Source organism: Oncorhynchus clarkii, chromosome 12, assembly GCF_045791955.1.
Source record: "Oncorhynchus clarkii lewisi isolate Uvic-CL-2024 chromosome 12, UVic_Ocla_1.0, whole genome shotgun sequence".
NCBI classification, from domain to species: domain Eukaryota; kingdom Metazoa; phylum Chordata; class Actinopteri; order Salmoniformes; family Salmonidae; genus Oncorhynchus; species Oncorhynchus clarkii.
In genome coordinates, this window is record NC_092158.1 from 103,512,782 (window position 1) to 103,522,781 (window position 10,000).

A 10,000-nucleotide genomic window follows, 5' to 3' on the forward strand; every position below is an offset into this window, starting at 1 on the left:
CGAACCGAAGCATCCTCATCCTGACAGCTAGCTGAACCGAAGCATCCTGACAGCCAGCTGAACCGAAGCATCCTGACAGCCAGCCGAACTGAAGCATCCTGACAGCCAGCCGAACCGAAGCATCCTCATCCTGACAGCTAGCCGAACCGAAGCATCCTGACAGCCAGCCGAACCGAAGTATCCTCATCCTGACAGCCAGCCGAACCGAAGCATCCTGACAGCTAGCCGAACCGAAGCATCCTGACAGCTAGCTGAACCGAAGCATGCTGACAGCCAGCCGAACCAAAGCATCCTGACAGCCAGCTGAACCGAAGCATCCTGACAGCTAGCCGAACCGAAGCATCCTGACAGCTAGCTGAACCGAAGCATCCTGACGGCCAGCCGAACCGAAGCATGCAGACGGCCAGCCGAACCGAAGCATCCTGACGGCCAGCCGAACCGAAGCATCCTGACAGCTAGCCGAACCGAAGCATCCTGAAGGCCAGCTGAACCGAAGCATCCTGACGGCCAGCCGAACCGAAGCATGCAGACGGCCAGCCGAACCGAAGCATCCTGACGGCCAGCCGAACCGAAGCATCCTGACAGCTAGCCGAACCGAAGCATCCTGACGGCCAGCCGAACCGAAGCATCCTGAAGGCCAGCCGAACCGAAGCATCCTGACGGCCAGCCGAACCGAAGCATCCTGACAGCTATCCGAACCGAAGCATCCTGAAGGCCAGCCGAACCGAAGCATCCTGAAAGGCCAGCCGAACCGAAGCATCCTGACGGCCAGCCGAACCGAAGCATCCTGACAGCTAGCCGAACCGAAGCATCCTGACAGCTAGCCGAACCGAAGCATCCTGACCGCTAGCCGAACCGAAGCATCCTGACAGCTAGCCGAACCGAAGCATCCTGACAGCTAGCCGAACCGAAGCATCCTGACAGCTAGCCGAACCGAAGCATACAGACAGCTAGCCGAACCGAAGCATCCTGACAGCTAGCCGAACCGAAGCATCCTGACAGCTAGCCGAACCGAAGCATCCTGACAGCTAGCCGAACCGAAGCATCCTGACAGCTAGCCGAACCGAAGCATCCTGACAGCTAGCCGAACCGAAGCATCCTGACAGCTAGCCGAACCGAAGCATACAGACAGCTAGCCGAACCGAAGCATCCTGACAGCTAGCCGAACCGAAGCATCCTGACAGCTAGCCGAACCGAAGCATCCTGACAGCTAGCCGAACCGAAGCATCCTGACAGCAAGCCGAACCGAAGCATCCTGACAGCTAGCCGAACCGAAGCATCCTGACAGCCAGCCGAACCGAAGCATCCTGACAGCTAGCCGAACCGAAGCATCCTGACAGCTAGCCGAACCGAAGCATCCTGAAGGCCAGCTGAACCGAAGCATCCTGACGGCCAGCCGAACCGAAGCATGCAGACGGCCAGCCGAACCGAAGCATCCTGACGGCCAGCCGAACCGAAGCATCCTGACAGCTAGCCGAACCGAAGCATCCTGACGGCCAGCCGAACCGAAGCATCCTGAAGGCCAGCCGAACCGAAGCATCCTGACGGCCAGCCGAACCGAAGCATCCTGACAGCTATCCGAACCGAAGCATCATGAAGGCCAGCCGAACCGAAGCATCCTGAAAGGCCAGCCGAACCGAAGCATCCTGACGGCCAGCCGAACCGAAGCATCCTGACAGCTAGCCGAACCGAAGCATCCTGACAGCTAGCCGAACCGAAGCATCCTGACAGCTAGCCGAACCGAAGCATCCTGACAGCTAGCCGAACCGAAGCATCTTGACAGCTAGCCGAACCGAAGCATCCTGACAGCTAGCCGAACCGAAGCATACAGACAGCTAGCCGAACCGAAGCATCCTGACAGCTAGCCGAACCGAAGCATCCTGACAGCTAGCCGAACCGAAGCATCCTGACAGCTAGCCGAACCGAAGCATCCTGACAGCTAGCCGAACCGAAGCATCCTGACAGCTAGCCGAACCGAAGCATCCTGACAGCTAGCCGAACCGAAGCATACAGACAGCTAGCCGAACCGAAGCATCCTGACAGCTAGCCGAACCGAAGCATCCTGACAGCTAGCCGAACCGAAGCATCCTGACAGCTAGCCGAACCGAAGCATCCTGACAGCTAGCCGAACCGAAGCATCCTGACAGCTAGCCGAACCGAAGCATCCTGACAGCCAGCCGAACCGAAGCATCCTGACAGCTAGCCGAACCGAAGCATCCTGACAGCTAGCCGAACCGAAGCATCCTGACAGCTAGCCGAACCGAAGCATCCTGACAGCTAGCCGAACCGAAGCATCCTGACAGCCAGCCGAACCGAAGCATCCTGACAGCTAGCCGAACCGAAGCATCCTGACAGCCAGCCGAACCGAAGCATCCTCATCCTGACAGCTAGCCGAACCGAAGCATCCTGACAGCCAGCCGAACCGAAGTATCCTCATCCTGACAGCCAGCCGAACCGAAGCATCCTGACAGCTAGCCGAACCGAAGCATCCTGACAGCTAGCTGAACCGAAGCATGCTGACAGCCAGCCGAACCAAAGCATCCTGACAGCCAGCTGAACCGAAGCATCCTGACAGCTAGCCGAACCGAAGCATCCTGACAGCTAGCTGAACCGAAGCATCCTGACGGCCAGCCGAACCGAAGCATGCAGACGGCCAGCCGAACCGAAGCATCCTGACGGCCAGCCGAACCGAAGCATCCTGACAGCTAGCCGAACCGAAGCATCCTGAAGGCCAGCTGAACCGAAGCATCCTGACGGCCAGCCGAACCGAAGCATGCAGACGGCCAGCCGAACCGAAGCATCCTGACGGCCAGCCGAACCGAAGCATCCTGACAGCTAGCCGAACCGAAGCATCCTGACGGCCAGCCGAACCGAAGCATCCTGAAGGCCAGCCGAACCGAAGCATCCTGACAGCTAGCCGAACCGAAGCATCCTGACAGCTAGCCGAACCGAAGCATCCTGACAGCTAGCCGAACCGAAGCATCCTGACAGCTAGCCGAACCGAAGCATCCTGACAGCCAGCCGAACCGAAGCATCCTGACAGCTAGCCGAACCGAAGCATCCTGACAGCTAGCCGAACCGAAGCATCCTGACAGCTAGCCGAACCGAAGCATCCTGACAGCTAGCCGAACCGAAGCATCCTGACAGCCAGCCGAACCGAAGCATCCTGACAGCTAGCCGAACCGAAGCATCCTGACAGCTAGCCGAACCGAAGCATCCTGACAGCTAGCCGAACCGAAGCATACAGACAGCTAGCCGAACCGAAGCATCCTGACAGCTAGCCGAACCGAAGCATCCTGACAGCCAGCCGAACCGAAGCATCCTGACAGCTAGCCGAACCGAAGCATCCTGACAGCTAGCCGAACCGAAGCATCCTGACAGCTAGCCGAACCGAAGCATCCTGACAGCTAGCCGAACCGAAGCATCCTGACAGCTAGCCGAACCGAAGCATCCTGACAGCCAGCCGAACCGAAGCATCCTGACAGCCAGCCGAACCGAAGCATCCTGACAGCCAGCCGAACCGAAGCATCCTGACAGCTAGCCGAACCGAAGCATCCTGACAGCTAGCCGAACCGAAGCATCCTGACAGCTAGCCGAACCGAAGCATCCTGACAGCTAGCTGAACCGAAGCATCCTGACAGCTAGCCGAACCGAAGCATCCTGACAGCTAGCCGAACCGAAGCATCCTGACAGCTAGCCGAACCGAAGCATACAGACAGCTAGCCGAACCGAAGCATCCTGACAGCTAGCCGAACCGAAGCATCCTGACAGCTAGCCGAACCGAAGCATCCTGACAGCTAGCCGAACCGAAGCATCCTGACAGCTAGCCGAACCGAAGCATCCTGACAGCTAGCCGAACCGAAGCATCCTGACAGCTAGCCGAACCGAAGCATCCTGACAGCTAGCCGAACCGAAGCATCCTGACAGCTAGCCGAACCGAAGCATCCTGACAGCTAGCCGAACCGAAGCATCCTGACAGCTAGCTGAACCGAATCATCCTGACAGCCAGCTGAACCGAAGCATCCTGACAGCTAGCTGAACCGAAGCATCCTGACAGCTAGCTGAACCGAAGCATCCTGACAGCTAGCCGAACCGAAGCATCCTGACAGCTAGCCGAACCGAAGCATCCTGACAGCTAGCCGAACCGAAGCATCCTGACAGCTAGCCGAACCGAAGCATCCTGACAGCTAGCCGAACCGAAGCATCCTGACAGCTAGCCGAACCGAAGCATCCTGACAGCTAGCTGAACCGAAGCATCCTGACAGCTAGCTGAACCGAAGCATCCTGACAGCTAGCTGAACCGAAGCATCCTGACAGCCAGCCGAACCGAAGCATCCTGACAGCTAGCTGAACCGAAGCATCCTGACAGCTAGCTGAACCGAAGCATCCTGACAGCTAGCCGAACCGAAGCATCCTGACAGCTAGCCGAACCGAAGCATCCTGACAGCTAGCCGAACCGAAGCATCCTGACAGCTAGCTGAACCGAAGCATCCTGACAGCTAGCCGAACCGAAGCATCCTGACAGCTAGCCGAACCGAAGCATCCTGACAGCTAGCTGAACCGAAGCATCCTGACAGCTAGCTGAACCGAAGCATCCTGACAGCTAGCTGAACCGAAGCATACAGACGGCTAGCTGAACCGAAGCATCCTGACAGCTAGCTGAACCGAAGCATCCTGACAGCTAGCTGAACCGAAGCATACAGACGGCTAGCTGAACCGAAGCATACAGACGGCTAGCTGAACCGAAGCATCCTGACAGCTAGCTGAACCGAAGCATCCTGACAGCCAGCCGAACCGAAGCATCCTGACAGCTAGCTGAACCGAAGCATCCTGACAGCTAGCTGAACCGAAGCATCCTGACAGCTAGCTGAACCGAAGCATACAGACGGCTAGCTGAACCGAAGCATCCTGACAGCTAGCCGAACCGAAGCATCCTGACAGCTAGCTGAACCGAAGCATCCTGACAGCTAGCTGAACCGAAGCATCCTGACAGCTAGCTGAACCGAAGCATCCTGACAGCTAGCTGAACCGAAGCATCCTGACAGCTAGTGAACCGAAGCATCCTGACAGCTAGCTGAACCGAAGCATACAGACGGCTAGCTGAACCGAAGCATCCTGACAGCTAGCCGAACCGAAGCATCCTGACAGCTAGCTGAACCGAAGCATACAGACAGCTAGCCGAACCGAAGCATCCTGACAGCTAGTGAACCGAAGCATACAGACAGCTAGCCGAACCGAAGCATCCTGACAGCTAGCCGAACCGAAGCATCCTGACAGCTAGTGAACCGAAGCATACAGACGGCTAGCTGAACCGAAGCAAACAGACGGCTAGCTGAACCGAAGCATCCTGACAGCTAGTGAACCGAAGCATACAGACGGCTAGCTGAACCGAAGCATCCTGACGGCTAGCTGAACCGAAGCATCCTGACAGCTAGCTGAACCGAAGCATCCTGACGGCTAGCTGAACCGAAGCATCCTGACAGCTAGCTGAACCGAAGCATCCTGACGGCTAGCTGAACCGAAGCAAACATTTCTGATATATACCCATTGAATAAAATAATTTATGAATGGCTCACCCTGTCAGAACCCAAAATATAAGCTTGTTTTACTCCAATGTTTGTATATAAAAAAAATGTAGACATTAGCCTAAAAACAATGTTTTAACTATCATTTTGATATCACGGATGGTCAGTCCTTGCATCCATTGCTCTGTCTATGAATTTGAGTGGTTGCATTTCTCCAGCCCCATCCCTCAGATTTTTACTGAAACTTGTTTCTACTGCTGATTGTAGCTTTAATCTGGCACTAAACACCAGTTGATGTTGTTTCTACTGCTGATTGTAGCTTTAATCTGGCACTAAACACCAGTTGATGTTGTTTCTACTGCTGATTGTAGCTTTAATCTTGCACTAAACACCAGTTGATGTTGTTTCTACTGCTGATTGTAGCTTTAATCTGGCACTAAACACCAGTTGATCTTGTTTCTACTGCTGATTGTAGCTTTAATCTGGCACTAAACACCAGTTGATGTTGTTTCTACTGCTGATTGTAGCTTTAATCTGGCACTAAACACCAGTTGGTGTTGTTTCTACTGCTGATTGTAGCTTTAATCTGGCACTAAACACCAGTTGATGTTGTTTCTACTGCTGATTGTAGCTTTAATCTGGCACTAAACACCAGTTGATGTTGTTTCTACTGCTGATTGTAGCTTTAATCTTGCACTAAACACCAGTTGATGTTGTTTCTACTGCTGATTGTAGCTTTAATCTGGCACTAAACACCAGTTGATCTTGTTTCTACTGCTGATTGTAGCTTTAATCTGGCACTAAACACCAGTTGATGTTGTTTCTACTGCTGATTGTAGCTTTAATCTGGCACTAAACACCAGTTGGTGTTGTTTCTACTGCTGATTGTAGCTTTAATCTGGCACTAAACACCAGTTGATGTTGTTTCTACTGCTGATTGTAGCTTTAATCTGGCACTAAACACCAGTTGGTGTTGTTTATACTGCTGATTGTAGCTTTAATCTGGCACCAAACACCAGTTGATCTTGTTTCTACTGCTGAGTGTAGCTTTAATCTGGCACTAAACACCAGTTGGTGTTGTTTCTACTGCTGATTGTAGCTTTAATCTGGCACTAAACACCAGTTGGTGTTGTTTATACTGCTGATTGTAGCTTTAATCTGGCACTAAACACCAGTTGGTGTTGTTTCTACTGCTGATTGTAGCTTTAATCTGGCACTAAACACCAGTTGATCTTGTTTCTACTGCTGATTGTAGCTTTAATCTGGCACTAAACACCAGTTGATCTTGTTTCTACTGCTGATTGTATCTTTAATCTGGCACTAAACACCAGTTGGTGTTGTTTCTACTGCTGATTGTAGCTTTAATCTGGCACTAAACACCAGTTGATCTTGTTTCTACTGCTGATTGTATCTTTAATCTGGCACTAAACACCAGTTGATCTTGTTTCTACTGTTGATTGTAGCTTTAATCTGGCACTAAACACCAGTTGGTGGTGTTTCTACTGCTGATTGTAGCTTTAATCTGGCACTAAACACCAGTTGGTGTTGTTGCTACTGCTGAGTGTAGCTTTAATCTGGCACTAAACACCAGTTGGTGTTGTTTCTACTGCTGATTGTAGCTTTAATCTGACACTAAACACCAGTTGGTGTTGTTTCTACTGCTGAGTGTAGCTTTAATCTGGCACTAAACACCAGTTGGTGTTGTTTCTACTGCTGATTGTAGCTTTAATCTGGCACTAAACACCAGTTGGTGTTGTTTCTACTGCTGATTGTAGCTTTAATCTGACACTAAACACCAGTTGGTGTTGTTTCTACTGCTGACTGTAGCTTTAATCTGACACTAAACACCAGTTGGTGTTGTTTCTACTGCTGATTGTAGCTTTAATCTGGCACTAAACACCAGTTGGTGTTGTTTCTACTGCTGATTGTAGCTTTAATCTGGCACTAAACACCAGTTGGTGTTGTTTCTACTGCTGATTGTAGCTTTAATCTGGCACTAAACACCAATTCCTCTAACAGCTAGTGTTTACAAATACAATATTCTGTTCACATATCAGCCTGGTCACTAGAACTACCATTTGATTTGGGATGGTTGTAAAGGTCCTGAGGACGTCGACACATGTCTTCCTCACCGTTCACTGGGCGTGAACTCATGATGCTCGGAGATGAAGCATCCTCAGACCACACAGACCAGGTACTCAGACCACTGTGCCACGGTAGTTCACGATACTCTAGCAAGCCAGGGAGAGTACTGGAAGATACTTCATAAAAACAATGCATTGTTTTTCATTATTTTATTTTAAGCCTTCCCCAAACCATCACCCTAACCTTAATCACTAGGAATGAATACCTAAACTAAACCACTCTGAATGAATACCTAAACTGAACCACTAGGAATGAATACCTAAACTGAACCACTAGGAATGAATACCTAAACTACACCACTAGGAATTAATACCTAAACTACACCACTAGGAATTAATACCTAAACTGAACCACTAGGAATGAATACCTAAACTGAACCACTAGGAATGAATACCTAAACTGAACCACTAGGAATGAATACCTAAACTGAACCACTAGGAATGAATACCTAAACTGAACCACTAGGAATGAATACCTAAACTACACCACTAGGAGTGAATACCTAAAATAAACCACTAGGAATGAATACCTAAACTACACCACTAGGAATTAATACCTAAACTACACCACTAGGAATGAATACCTAAACTACACCACTAGGAATGAATACCTAAACTACACCACTAGGAATGAATACCTAAACTACACCACTAGGAATGAATACCTAAACTACACCACTAGGAGGGAATACCTAAACTACACCACTAGGAATGAATACCTAAAATAAACCACTAGGAATGAATACCTAAACTACACCACTAGGAATGAATACCTAAACTACACCACTAGGAGTGAATACCTAAACTACACCACTAGGAATGAATACCTAAACTAAACCACTCTGAATGAATACCTAAACTGAACCACTAGGAATTAATACCTAAACTGAACCACTAGGAATGAATACCTAAACTGAACCACTAGGAATGAATACCTAAACTCAACCACTAGGAATGAATACCTAAACTACACCACTAATAGTGAATACCTAAAATAAACCACTAGGAATGAATACCTAAACTACACCACTAGGAATGAATACCTAAACTACACCACTAGGAATGAATACCTAAACTACACCACTAGGAAGGAATACCTAAACTACACCACTAGGAATTAATACCTAAACTACACCACTAGGAATTAATACCTAAACTGAACCACTAGGAATGAATACCTAAACTGAACCACTAGGAATGAATACCTAAACTGAACCACTAGGAATGAATACCTAAACTACACCACTAATAGTGAATACCTAAAATAAACCACTAGGAATGAATACCTAAACTACACCACTAGGAATGAATACCTAAACTACACCACTAGGAATGAATACCTAAACTACACCACTAGGAGTGAATACCTAAACTACACCACTAGGAATGAATACCTAAACTAAACCACTCTGAATGAATACCTAAACTGAACCACTAGGAATTAATACCTAAACTGAACCACTAGGAATGAATACCTAAACTGAACCACTAGGAATGAATACCTAAACTGAACCACTAGGAATGAATACCTAAACTACACCACTAATAGTGAATACCTAAAATAAACCACTAGGAATGAATACCTAAACTACACCACTAGGAATGAATACCTAAACTACACCACTAGGAATGAATACCTAAACTACACCACTAGGAAGGAATACCTAAACTACACCACTAGGAATTAATACCTAAACTACACCACTAGGAATGAATACCTAAACTACACCACTAGGAAGGAATACCTAAACTACACCACTAGGAATGAATACCTAAACTACACCACTAGGAATGAATACCTAAACTACACCACTAGGAATGAATACCTAAACTACACCACTAGGAATTAATACCTAAACTACACCACTAGGAATGAATACCTAAACTACACCACTAGGAATGAATACCTAAACTACACCACTAGGAATGAATACCTAAACTACACCATTAGGAATGAATACCTAAACTACACCAATAGGAATGAATACCTGAACTACACCACTAGGAATGAATACCTAAAATAAACCACTAGGAATGAATACCTAAACTACACCACTAGGAATGAATACCTAAACTACACCACTAGGAATGAATACCTAAACTACACCACTAGGAATGAATACCTAAACTACACCACTAGGGATGAATACCTAAACTACACCACTAGGGATGAATACCTAAACTACACCACTAGGGATGAATACCTAAACTACACCACTAGGAATGAATACCTAAACTAAACCCTTTGAGTTGTTTCTGTTTTAACCTGTAACTATGTGGAATGAACCCTGTAACTATGTGGAATGAACCCTGTAACCACATGGATTTAAC

At 48.8% G+C, this 10,000-nt stretch overlaps 1 protein-coding gene across 4 annotated transcripts in view; it reads right to left on the reverse strand.

Moving 5' to 3' along the window:
* Nucleotides 1-10,000, reverse strand: part of LOC139421775 (neuronal-specific septin-3-like) — a 156,123-nt gene that overhangs the window by 31,845 nt on the left and 114,278 nt on the right. The gene's annotated exons all lie outside the window — the stretch shown is intronic.